Consider the following 14,072-nt stretch of genomic DNA (forward strand, 5'->3'; position numbering starts at 1 on the left):
CAAAACTCTTAGCAGTAATCCACCCGCTTTTAAGTCGAAACTGAAGAGTTTCCTCATAGGTCACTCCTTCTATTTTGTGGAGGAGTTCCTTGAAAAATTAAGCTGATTCTTGTTATATTGTTGATTGCGTTTACTTAAACTTATGGACTGACTCTTTCGGTTTCATAAACATTTATTTTTATCTGTTGTTACTTTTATGTTGTAATTTAATGTACTGACATGTTACATGACCTTGGAGATTTTGTGGCGTTCGCTGTGTTATTCAGTGGTTTGGTACTTAACTAATTTTTAAATGAAAATGATAATCTTATTTTATTACATTGAGTAATTACTAAATAATTTTTCTCCTGGCTAAAGATTTGATCAAGTTGCTAAAGAATTCAAAGTTAATGTCGTGTTAAATTGTTGTCTGTAAGTTGTGTAAGTGTCACTAAATCACAGTTCATACAACAGATTCTATACAACTATTGATTAAGATGGAAGCAGTTATCTTCAGCAAAATGATCATTAAAACCACCGAATATCAGCCACGCACAACACTGACATATGTTATCTGAAACAATATTCTTCGCAACTCGTGCATAATTAATTTCGGCTCCATACATCAGCTAGATAAGTTTGTTATAACGATCGTGCTATGAGCACTGTTTTTAAAGAACCAATCTGATTTGAATCATTTTCATTAAAATGAGTTCGGAACCACCGGTGCACATTTATTTTTACACATTTGTATTACCTTCAGCATTTATATCTGCAGAGTTTCGTAATTTGAATTTGCCGCTGAGATAATTGTTAAGATGGCGGCAGACAATTGATACAGACTTTCTATTTTTAGAGCAAATAAGTGAGTATTTTAAATGCTTATTAAACGCTATAAATTACACTTTCGTATTGTGCACTATTTAGACTTCATCAAGCAAACATTTGATTTGTTTCTAAGGAAAACAGACAAACGCGATACAAATCGCTATCATCAATGGCTGCGCTCGTTGCAGCGGAAAGAAGCAATGAACACAGATAATACTTACTGAGAGAGGAATTAAAGTTACAAATAATTATTCACTCATATTTATAATAATAATAATGAACTCTATTTTCAAGTAATAATTAACAAATAATTACAATTTCTTAACAGACCTCAGTTTGATATGCGGCCAAAACCTACAAAAGCTAACCAACAAAAAGTAAAAACAAAGGAAGACAAACGCAGATCATAAAAGGAAATTATAATTATCATTGTCTTTGTATGATACACATCGATATGTCCAATTATATCATAGAATATTATGTAAATAATAAATATTTATAAGTTTTCACTGTTTTTTCATACGTCGAATGGATAATGTTTATAACTGTTAGAGGCATAATTTCCTCTCGTCGCACTGTAACCAAAAATTTATCACGTGGATGTTACAATTTGCTCCTCAATTGGGTCCTACGGAACTTGTCGTGTAAATAAAAATAAATAAATAAATAAGTATTAAACTCTCGATGGCGATAAAATTGTAGAACACACATGTCTTCTGTGTATCGTTGTAGCTCTTCTGGTGGTTTCAGGTCTCCAAATAAATCGAAATAGAAAATTTGTTTGTATTATTCTTAACATATGCTACCCAGTGGCTTCCAGGTCCTCCAGCAACATATAAATTCACAATTCCACATTCTCTTGAGTTCCATGTAGCCTTCAGTGATGTGTCCCTCATAAACACACAGTGGGATCTTGCAATGCTGAATTTTTTCCCAACGCTAGGCAGATCTGTATTTGTAAGCAGTCTATCCGGTAGGATGGCTAACTTTTTTTTTTTATGTGTGTGAAGAGACCTAATCCTTTCTTGTAAGGTCTCACGTGTAGACCTTTTCCGATGGCTGCTGCTTCCATCCAGCGATTATGTTTCCTTACATCCTTTAGCTGATTTTGTGAGTTCTGTGCGTTTTTGACTGTTCTGGCGATACCCACAGCACCACTAACCAGTAAACCCATCGCCGTGAGACCTGCGAGAGTAGGAAAGAAGAAGGGGATAATCCCACCCGATGTCTTGGCTATTGGCAGAACCCAGGGTACTTTAACCGTTACTTTATGCTTCAGGGCGCTTTTAGTACAATACATCGCTGTCAGGATACGGTTTTTTAAACAACCCTCCTTCTTCTTCATCACTGTTGTTTGCTTGCTGCTTCTTCTTGTTCTTCTTCTTCAGTGCACGGCCTGCAGCGTTCATAACTTGCTTGAAATTCACCTCTAACCCCACTTAATTTTACCTCACATTATTTTATCAACTACAAATGCTGCAGAGCGTTGTCCTATGCCAGTAGCCTTTCTCAGACATATTGCCTTGGCTTTATCAGCTACAATTCGATATACAGCGTGACGTCGTCAGAAATCTTTTATGTACCCAATGTTGTGTTCCAAACACGCCTCATCAAGCAGCTTAAGCCCCTTATCTCCACCAACCAAATGTTTTTGAAGCTTTGTACTATGGCCACAGTAATTACAACCTGGTATGTGCAATTCTGCTGGACTCTTGTCGATAATACCACCGCCTCCTATAATGTGTCTCCTATCGTGCATGTTATGCTATTGTGCCAGATGCGCTCCATGGACTCCATTACATAGCGAATCGCCAGCGCCAATTCAGCTGTTTTGTGCTGCAGGAAACCAAGCCATTTCATTAGTGCTCTATTCCCTTGACGTCTTATGACACCTTCTATGAGAATTTGTGTGATTCTGAGCTCTTCTGCATTTCCTATGTGTAGAAGCGTTCTAAAATTTCAGTGCCACAGCTATCCTTTGAGATGTAAGTTCAAGGATTTGTTTCTCTGCACCTCGGAAACTGTGAATATCTCACTCAACCAATCAACTTCTCAAATGCTGTCTTGTGTTTCGAAATCTGTTCCAAATCACCCACATTAAATTTCTGTTTATATGGATCCAGCGTTTTAATACGATAGTACATCGTATCCATGAGTCCATTGTCATACACATCGATTAGTCTCATTTTCATTGTGCTATGTTTGATTCGATTATTCGGTACAATTATTTCAGGGATGATATCTGTCCGCTTGTATGAGATGCAAAGATTAAAATATATCCACATTTGACATATTATTGTTCTGCTCAGATATTCCACGATACTCGCCTCCAGGTGGGTGAACGTTGAGTAGCGCTGAATTTCATACCACTGCATCAGTCTTGAAATACGTACCTATTGTAAAACTCTCCACGGTGATCGGTTTGGAGGTTGTCCATACATCGATTTGTCCCTGTCTGCAACAAACGCTCAAACACCTCCGTGAGTATCTCCTCGTCTTCGTTGTAACAGGTAATGCCAGGCAAATTTGGAGTATGGCCATTAAAATATATCTGAATCCATTATTTTCATGTGAATATTCCCTCATATCTACAAAATCAGCCTTCCTTAAGTCAGCCAAATCTTTAATTATAACATATCTATAAAAACTTTGAGGTTCGCCGATGACATTGTAATTCTGTCAGAGACAGCAAAGGACTTGGAAGAGCAGTTGAATGGAATGGACAGTGTCTTGAAAGGAGGGTATAAGATGAACATCAACAAAAACAAAACGAGGATAATGGAATGTAGTCGAATTAAGTCGGGTGATGCTGAGGGAATTAGATTAGGAAATGAGATACTTGAATAGTAAAGGAGTTTTGCTATTTAGGGAGCAAAATAACTGATGATGGTCGAAGTAGAGAGGATATAAAATGTAGACTGGCAATGGCAAGGAAAGCGTTTCTGAAGAAGAAAAATTTGTTAACATCGAGTATAGATTTAAATGTCAGAAAGTCGTTTCTGAAAGTATTTGTATGGTGTGTAGCCATGCATGGAAGTGAAACGTGGACGGTAAATAGTTTAGACAAGAAGAGAATAGAAGCTTTCGAAATGTGGTGCTATAGAAGAATGCTGAAGATTAGATGGGTAGATCACGTAACTAATGAGGAGGTATTGAATAGAATTGGGGAGAAGAGGAGCTTGTGGCACAACTTGACTAGAAGAAGGGATCGGTTGGTAGGACATGTTCTGAGACATCGAGGGATCACCAATTTAGTATTGGAGGGCAGCGTTGAGGGTAAAAATCGTAGAGGGAGACCAAGAGATGAATACACTAAGCAGATTGAGAAGGATGTAGGCTGCAGTAGGTACTGGGAGATGAAGAAGCTTGCACAGCATAGAGTAGCATGGAGAGCTGCATCAAACCAGTCTCAGGACTGAAGACCACAACAATAACAACAACTATCTATGACGCTTTGTGCAGTTCTCGAACTACCGTCTCCATTCTTATTCGATTATACTTTTCTCTCTAAGCTCACAAATTACTGAAACAACCTCGTTTGAATGAACAGTATTACTGGCAGCAGCTGATGTCATTAGCAGTCGTAATTCAATTTATTAAATCATTGGGCTCAGCACAGTAAATATTCTTCGGGGTCGATTGCTGACTCTTTTATGCTGAATGCCAATACATCTACATGAATTCTCTGCAAAATACATTTAAGTGCCTGGCAGAGGTTTCAGCAAAACACATTCATACTAACTCTCAATTATTCCAATCCCGTACAGCGCGCGGAAAAAAACGAACACCTATATCTTTCTGAGCGAACTCGGACTTCCTTTATTTTATTATGATGATCGTTTCTCCCTGTGTAGGTCGACGTCAACAAAATATTTTCGTATTCGGAAGAGAAAGTTGGTGATTGAAATGTCGTGAGAATATTCCGCAACAACGAAAAACGGCTTTGTTTTAATAATGTCCGCCCCAAATCCTGTGTCATTTCGGTGATACTCTCTCCCCTGTTTCGCGATAATACAAAACGTGCTTCCCTTCTTTGAATTTCCTCCTCAGTCCTATGTAGTAAAGACCCCATACCATGCAGCGGTATTCTAAAAGAGGACGGCCAATCATACTGCAGGCAGTCTCTTTAGGAGATCTGTTACATTTCCTAAGTGCCCTGCCAGTCTTGGGTAGCCTTCCCCACAACACTTGTATGTGTTCCTTCCAATTGAAGTTATTCATAATTATAATTCCTAGGTATTTAGTTGTATTTACAGCCTTTAGATTTTACTGATTTATCGTTTAATCGAAGTTTAATGGATTCCTTTTAGCACTCATGTGGATGACCTCACACTTTTCGTTATTTAGGGTCAATTGCGAAAATTTGCCCCATACAGATATCTTATCTAAATCGTTTTGCAATTGGTTTGATCTTCTGATGACTTTACTACTCGATAAACGACAGCATCATCTGAAAACAACCTAAGACGTCTGCTGAGATTGTCTCCTAAATCGTTTATACGGATAAGGAACAGCAAAGGGCCTATAACACTACCCTGGGGAACACCAGAAATCACTTCTGTTTTACTCGATGATTTGCCGTCAGTTAATACGAACTGTGACCTCTCTGTCTGGAAATCTCAAAACCATCACGTAAATGAGCCCATATTCCATAAGCCTCAGTTTCACTACAAATCACATGTGTGGCGCAGTGACAAAAGCTATCACCAGTGCTATGTCGAACGTCTAATAATAATGGTTTTATAATGTCTCTGTATTTCAGAGTGTGTTGGTTTCCTGCTTTCCTGTGTACACCGGTCAAATGTATTATTTCACTATACATCTCCAGATCTTTGAGTGAATAATTCACAGTTTTTGAAGGTTTTAGGAAAATGAGGCTCAGTAGACCTGGTGTTCTTTGAAATTCCCTGTCCCCACTCTGTACCGTTTTTTCATTTAAACTTATAGGCTGTGTGCCCAACATGTATGGCTTTTCACGACTGACACCGAATGTTGTTTCTATACTAGCATTTCTGTGATGGTTAATGAAACTGGTAATAGCAACATCATTGTTGTTGTGTAATGTCACTGAGAGTTCATTGAAAGATTCAGTAGCAAGTTCTCGGTGTAGGCCTATGCTCTCGATTCAACTGTGCAAGCCTTAGCTGTCATAACTTCTCTCGAACAGCCTTCCGTGCAGTGATGACCTTAGGAGTAGTCGGCATCCTGTTATACTACATATACTATGTAGGCTACTTCAAAGACTGCACCTTATATACACTTCGCTCAACCTTTACAGTTAAGTCAGGTACTTTCTCTTCAGTTCCATTTGTACTGGGTGGCAGCCAGCCAAGGAGTATTTAGGGAATTGGTTTAAAAATTTTATTTCAAAGAGCCCAGTCAAATCTTTACGAGTTTTCTTCCACAGCAGCCGGCCTGAGTGGCCGAGCGGTTCTAGGCGCTACAGTCTGGAACCGCGCGACCGCTACGGTCGCAGGTTCGAATCCTGCATCGGGCGTGGATGTGTGTTATGTCCTTAGGTTAGTTACGTTTCAGTAGTTCTAAGTTCTAGGGGACTGATGACCTCAGAAGTCCCATAGTGCTCAGAGCCATTTGAACCACTTTCTCCCACAGCAACTTCCCCTATGCCTATGTGATACAAGTTAACCTGTCTTTTAGGACTGAGGCAGTTGTGCCCAGTGCCAGACATGCCTTGAAGCCCCTGCTCAAATTGCTAGTTAATGCACGCAATCGGTTTTTGCCAATAGCGTGCGTGGGATACAGGACCTGTGTGTGTACATTGGAGGATTCTGCAGTGCAGAACACAGTTGATTCTCTCTCTTGTGATCCAGATCTCGAGCAGACCTCAGGCTCTGCATCCCATGGCTGGCCACCAACATAGCTTAAAATGAATCACCTCCCCTTCCGTTGTAAACTTACTTAGTTGTTTGTCCTTGTATCCCGTACGTTGGAGAGACTAGTGTTTAACGTTCCGTCTTCGAGTTCATTAGGGACAGAGCACACGCTCGGATTAGGGGGGGGGGGGGGGGGGGCAGGTGGAGAAGGAAGTCGGCAGTGCCCTTTCAGAGGAACCATCCCGGCATTTGCCTTAAACGGTTTAGGGAAATCACGGAAAACCTAAATCAGGTTGGCCTGTCGTGAGTTTGTACCGTCGTCCTCCCATACATTGAAATATATTCTCTTCCTTTGACCAAATATCCTATTTTGTCATTTAACGTCCACCCTGGATGCCCAGAAACAAGTCCTGACCGCTCGACCACCTATACGTTGTCGTCATAAGCCGGATGCAACAACCTTCTTCCCTCACCCCCTTTCTGTACATTGTTGTCAGAAGGGGGATTGAACAACTCCCTCTCCCGGCTCGTGTACGTAGTCGTAGGAAGTGGCATTCAGTAACAACTTCCTCTCTCCACTCATGTACATTGTCGTCAGAAGTGGGATCCAACAACTCCCTCTCTCCATTCGAGTACGTTGGTGTTAGAATCGCGATACGTCCGTAATATTCTGCCCATAGGACCGCCATTTACTTTCGGTTCCTGTTTGACGTTATGTGTCGGTCAGTATTCGCCGCGGTTATTCTGCAGCTAGCCGAAGTTTCCTGCATGCCGCATCTCATCGGCTGCATCTCCTGATAAAAGGGAGCACCAAGAAGTGCACAACGAACTGGAGAAAGCCAATTGATACAAGGCAAAGACTAGCCATTTGTTTGAGGAAAGTTTTACAATTTTTGGCCTCTTTGTGCTTCATACCGGTTCAGAAGTCATATAAATTATTCCATTTCAGTTTTGCTGTATCATATGAAAGGTTCGGCGGAAGAAAGTACTATCCCACAATGTAGTTACGAGTGGAGTGATAAATTTATCTGCTATGTTTACAAATACAGCAAACAGAATCCCGTAGTTCCGTATGTCCCGCTAGAGAAAACTTTCTACTAAATAGATTGCTTTGTTCCATTGTATTCATAACATTGTCAATGAATTTAAACAAACATATCTTTGGTCGTTAACTTATCTATTCGTTCTATCGGCATAATTGATTTTAATCTTTTCCAGATACTTGACTACAGGCGACAGTCACCAGCCCATAGCTTTTTCTTTTCGGTTAGGACGTTCAACAGTCTCAGAAATTGTGAAAGAAGTGTGCCAGGCAATATGGACTGTTCTACAGCCCTTTTTACCTGCTCCAACAAAGAGACGTGGAAGAAATCTGAAGAAGGATTTCTAGAACTTTGGGGGTTTCCGAACTGCCTTAGAAGCATAGACGCAAAGCATATCAGATTAAAATGTCCGAAGAGTAGTGGATCTCAGTTCTTCTGTTATAAACAATTCTTTTCGCTAGTTCTCCTGGCGATCTTTGATCCATACTACAAGTTTACAGTAGTTGACATTGGAAGTTATGGACGTCACAATGACAAAACTATTTTTGAGAATTCAGCTTCCTATCAAGAGTATATCGAGGGCAAAAGTATTCTACCTCCAAAGCCACTACCGGGTACAGACATCCCTGTTCCTCGTGTTTTCGTTGGTGAAACTTCAGACTTATTTAGTGAGACGATATCCAAAACCTGCAGTAATCAACAGCGCAAAGAAGAAGCAATTCAATGCCTGGCTCAGCCGATTACGTCGTGTAGTGGAAAATGACTTTGGTATGTTGGCAATGAAATGGCGCGTATTTTTAAGAGCCATAGAAACCGTTGTTGAAACTGCAGAACATATTGTTAAAGCGGCTCGCTGTTTGCACAATTACGTTATACAAGTAATAACAAAGGTCACCCGCCTAGCGTGCAACCAAGAGCGGCACGGCCACCAAAACAAAAAGTGAATAGATTTTTTTGATAAAAAAAGGGAAGGAGATAAGGAAAGGACAGAACACACTTTATTGTCTATAATAAATCATACAATCACCGTTGATCTTTATTTTACAATTGCCATTGCCGACTTTCGCCCATAAAAAGAGGTACTCATCAGCATGCCGCTGGACGAGGCTGCCGGGCAACACGGGCCCTAGTATTAGCGATAAGCGCTACTGGGGTCCAGCTGCGCCGCAGCACGGAGCGTCATTCGCTCTGCGAACGTCGAGGAGTGCGGACGCATAGCTCTGGGTGTCTCGCTGGGCGTTGGCTTGCTACGTTCACTTGTGTTAACGTGCCACAACAGTGCCTCTGCGACGTGGTTACCGTCGTCGCTGGCGGCGCAGTGTACCTGTGTATCGCAGTTTGAAGGCGATTGATATTGACTTGGCTGGGCAGTTTAATAAACAGCGATTGATTGGAGGTCCAAATGTTTATCGTGGACTCCATCTGAACTTTACCTGTGATGTACAAGCAGTGTTTGAAGGTAGTACCTGGTTGACACTTGCTGTTGTATGGGGCAATCAAGCAGATTATGGTGGCCTTGAAGCATTTCCAGATGCTAACATTTTGGCTTGGAAGGCATGGAGTATAGCCGAGACTACAGGACTCTTGGCTAAACAGCCTTGTTCCAAGCATGCCATTTGTTTTGACTACGAGAAGGAAGAAGAAGTTAAATGCTGATGAGTACCTCTTTTTATGGGCGAAAGTCGGCAATGGCAATTGTAAATTAAAGATCAAATGTGATTGTATGATTTTTATAGATATATATGTTTTTGCATAGCTTAAAAATAAATGATCAACTACGTCATGCTTATCCTAGTACTGATGTTTCTTTTGCAAGTATCGAATTATACAATCAAAATCAGCACTTGGTCCCCTTCTGAAAGTGAAGAAGAGTACAAGCCAATACCTGCATTCGTAGATATTGGATCAACTAATTGAAGGTAACCTATTGCTGCAATTCAAGTTTGTGAACATTTTGCTGATTATTTCAACAGAAGATAAGCTACACGACATGGACGTAAATTTGATTACCTCAGATTTTAATTACAAATTATGTTTTAAACATATTATTATGCGATTACTTTTAAATACCTACCAAGTGTTTCAACCAGTTTGTCAGTACAACGCATTTGTATCAAAAGCAAAGGAGCTATGATGAACTGCGAAAGAGCCAGTATGTGAGAACAGAAAGACTTGAAGATTCTTTAGAAAAGTCAATGTTTTGTGTATTCCATTTACTACAGCATTTGTTTTACAAAATATTATTATTATTATTTCTATATAAGTATAAATTACACAAGTACAGAGCTTTTACGTGTGAAAAATCTGAAGTGCTCAAAGTTTTGTGAGGGTGATTGTATCAGGATTCATGTCCTGACCTACATCGTCAGTCCATGTGCCAGTATTTGCACCACCAAATGCATCGGGCTCACGGAAATCAGCGTGGGCCGAGTCTACTGAAAGACTGAGAGACGTGTTCGCTGTTGCTCATCGAACTCCGCGAGCTCAGCCTCCGCAAATGACTGTTCCTGTTGCACTCTAAGCTTAGCTTGTGATCTAACTGTAAGACGTTTATATGTTTTTGCATAGCTTAAAAATAAATGATCAACTACGTCATGCTTATCCTTGTACTGATGTTTCTTTTGCAAGTAACGAATTATACAATCAAAATCAGCACTTGGTCCCCGCTTTCTCATTTTTGTAGCGGTTGCCTTCTTTCGTGCTGAAGATGGTTCCAAAACCTCTGTGGATTGATCCTGAGATTCTCCTTCATACTCATGTGTTAGCAACTCTAACTGAGAAAAAATTAAGGAGGCTGATGAGTGTTCACCTGACTGTGAGTGTCTTTTGCTGTCATTTGTGACTGCCTCTCTTGAGCAAGGAATATATGATGTTGTTGGTCGTGCTTCCAGAGCACAGTCCATGAACCTCTTATGTTCACTCCATGGCCATGATGTGTACCGCTTCAAGCTCTGACCAGTGGTACCTTTTACCATCTTCTTGTGTCTGACGTAGGCATCTCTCAAGTTCCTCCACTTCGTTTTCAGGGTCTCGGCTGTAAATGAAAAAATGTACCGGTAATGTATTCTTGTAGAAGGTATAAAGAAAATAATGATTGTGGTAGATGTCTGAACTGGAAACAATTACACTCAAAGAGGTCTCTAATGTTAAGATCATATGGAAATGCCTTTTATGACATGCTACTATTCCCATTCAAATATGAAATTCTCTTTCCGTATATGGTCCTCTAGTATTGTGTATTCGTTCTGTGACAGTTTTCAATTATTCTAGCCAGTAATTATTTTCTTTGTCATTAAAGATTTTTTCCCATACTTGGCAAGTTGACAAAACGAGAACGGTAGAATTTACACCTGAAGTAGAACATTCTACCATTTCATGACAGTAAAACAAATGGCTATTAAAATATCGAACTATATAAGCAATTGTATGATCCATGTGAAACCTTAACAAGCTGAGCCTGTCATACCCATGGAGACATACACTGTAGTATCTCATAAAGCAATTAACTGCAGAGCAAGGCATGCCGCATTTTCAATAAAGGGCACTTTCGTTGTTACTACAATATCACATTTGAGTAACAGAATACCTTTAAAAGAAAGATAAGCAAGCGACACCTCTGTGAAGAAACATACAATATCCTATTTCTGTGTTATCCATACAAAACTCAGTCGGTAAATTCTTTAGTGACTGTAAATGTTAAGCAAACAACAATGTTTTGGATCATTGGCAAAATTATGTGAAATATATTTCTCAGAATATCGGAAATATTACTTTGATTTGTATTACGAAAGAGTTGCGTGGAATAGCATCTTCTGTTGTTAGCGTTAAAAACATGCATGGGAATAACACACGACCTCAAAATATACGACGTGGGACAGACAATGAATTTTCGTTTAAATGGAACACAATTACCATACATCAAGGCCGATTATAACAAAGGTGACGGTTCTTTTCTCTTTCCACTTTCTATGTGTAGTTTTCCATTTTGATGGCATTGTTGGTTACATACTTCCAGATGCTTTAATTTGTAATATACACTAGATGAATTCCAGTGCTTGATAATATACTTTACTAGATTTTTGCTTCTGTGGAACTTAAAATTTTGCAAAAATATTTACCATTTTGATCCAGTTTAGCAGCTATATCCCCTCAGCCTTCTTCAGAATGTTCTTGTAATCAGGATCGCGTGTCTGATACAAAAAGTTGTATTCTCTCACATCCTCTATAAGCCTTTCTGTGTCCATGATGCGTACGCTACAAGCTGCAAGACAAAAACCGCCTCTTGCATCTCGTGGTCGTGAGGTAGCGTTCTCGCTTCCCACGCCCGGGTTCCCGGGTTCGATTCCCGGCGGGGTCAGGGATTTTCTCTGCCTCGTGATGGCTGGGTGTTGTGTGATGTCCTTAGGTTAGTTAGGTTTAAGTAGTTCTAAGTTCTAGGGGACTGATGACCATAGATGTTAAGCCCCATAGTGCTCAGAGCCATTTGAACCAAAAACCGCCTCACGCCGCTGCTTCCAGTGTGACGACAGGGCAGTTGAATGTGCCAACAGTGGCAAGCAGCCGCTCCGGCTTGCGGCGAATCGGTAATCTGTGACAACACGGCGGCGGCCGATGCGGCAGGCCGGTTGCCGGTGCGTCAGAGCAGCACCCCCTTCAGGGTCGCAGGTTCGAATCCTGCCTCGGGCATGGATGTGTGTGATGTCCTTAGGTTATTTAGGTTTAAGTAGTTCTAGGGGACTGATGACCTTAGCAGTTAAGTCCCACAGTGCTCAGAGCCAGCCCCTTCAGGGGGTGCTAGTTGGACCCGTGCGACACATGTGGAACGTGTGCGTAGCGATGTAGTGTCGTGTCGCGTCACACGCCAGTGTTGCTATATACCGAGGCACTGCATCCATGTATTCAGAGAAGAACGTAGAGAGCGAATAGGAACCTTCAGATTTGTAAACTATAGTAAAAATTTTGCATTTTATACAGTTATTCCCCCCCATGAACCATGGACCTTGCCGTTGGTGGGGAGGCTTGCGTGCCTCAACGATACAGATAGCCGTACCGTAGGTGCAACCACAACGGAGGGGTATCTGTTGAGAGGCCAGACAAACGTGTGGTTCCTGTAGAGGGGCAGCAGCCTTTTCAGTAATTGCAGGGGCAACAGTCTGGATGATTGACTGACCTGGCCTTGTAACACTAACCAGAACGACTTTGCTGTTCTGGTACTGCGAACGGCTGAAAGCAAGGGGAAACTACAGCCGTAATATTTTTCGAGGGCATACAGCTTTACTGTATGATTAAATGATGATGGCGTCCTCTTGGGTGAAATATTCCGGAGGTAAAATAGTCCCCCATTCGGATCTCCGGGTGGGAACTACTCAGGAGGGCGTCGTTATCAGGAGAAAGAAGTCGGGCAGGTAGGTTGGAAAATTTAAATAGGGAAATGGATAGGTTAAAGTTATATTCAATGGGTATTAGTGAAGTTCGGTGGCAGGAGGAACAAGACTTTTGGCCAGGTGAATACGGGGTTATAAATACAAAATCAAATAGGGGTAATGCAGGAGTAGGTTTAATAATGAATTAAAAAATAGGAGTGCGGGTAAGATACTACAAACAGCATAGTGAACGCATTATTGTGGCCAAGATAGACACGAAGCCCACGCCTACTACAGTAGTACAAGTTTATATGCCAACTAGCTCTGCAGATGATGAAGAAATTGATGAAATGTATGATGAGATAAAAGAAATTATTCAAGTAGTGAAGGGAGACGAAAAATTAATAGTCATGGGTGGCTGGAATTCGACAGTAGGAAAAGGAAGAGAAGGAAACTTAGTAGGTGAATATGGGGGTAAGAAATGAAAGAGGAAGCCGCCTGGTAGAATTTTGCACAGAGCATAACTTAATCATAGCTAACACTTGGTTGAAGAATCATGAAAGAAGGGTGTATACGTGGAAGAACTCTGGAGATACTAGAAGGTTTCAGATAGATTATATACTGGCAAGACAGAGATTTAGGAACCAGGTTTTAAATTGTAAGACATTTCCAGGGGCAGATGTGGACTCTGACCACAATCTATTGGATATGAACTGTAGATTAAAACTGAAGAAACTGCAAAAAGGTGGGAATTTAATGAGATGGGACCTGGATAAACTGACTAAACCAGAGGTTGAACAGAGTTTCAGGGAGAGCATAAGGGAACAATTGACAGGAATCGGGGAAAGAAATACAGTAGAAGAATAATGGATAGCTTTGAGGAATGAAATAGTGAAGGCAGCAGAGGATCAAGTAGGTAAAAAGACGAGGGCTAGTAGAAGTCCTTAGGTAACAGAAGATATACTGAATTTAACTGATGAAAGGAGAAAATATAAAAATGCAGTAAATGAAGCAGGCAAAAACGA

This window comes from Schistocerca cancellata, chromosome 1 (assembly GCF_023864275.1).
Source record: "Schistocerca cancellata isolate TAMUIC-IGC-003103 chromosome 1, iqSchCanc2.1, whole genome shotgun sequence".
Classification (NCBI taxonomy): domain Eukaryota; kingdom Metazoa; phylum Arthropoda; class Insecta; order Orthoptera; family Acrididae; genus Schistocerca; species Schistocerca cancellata.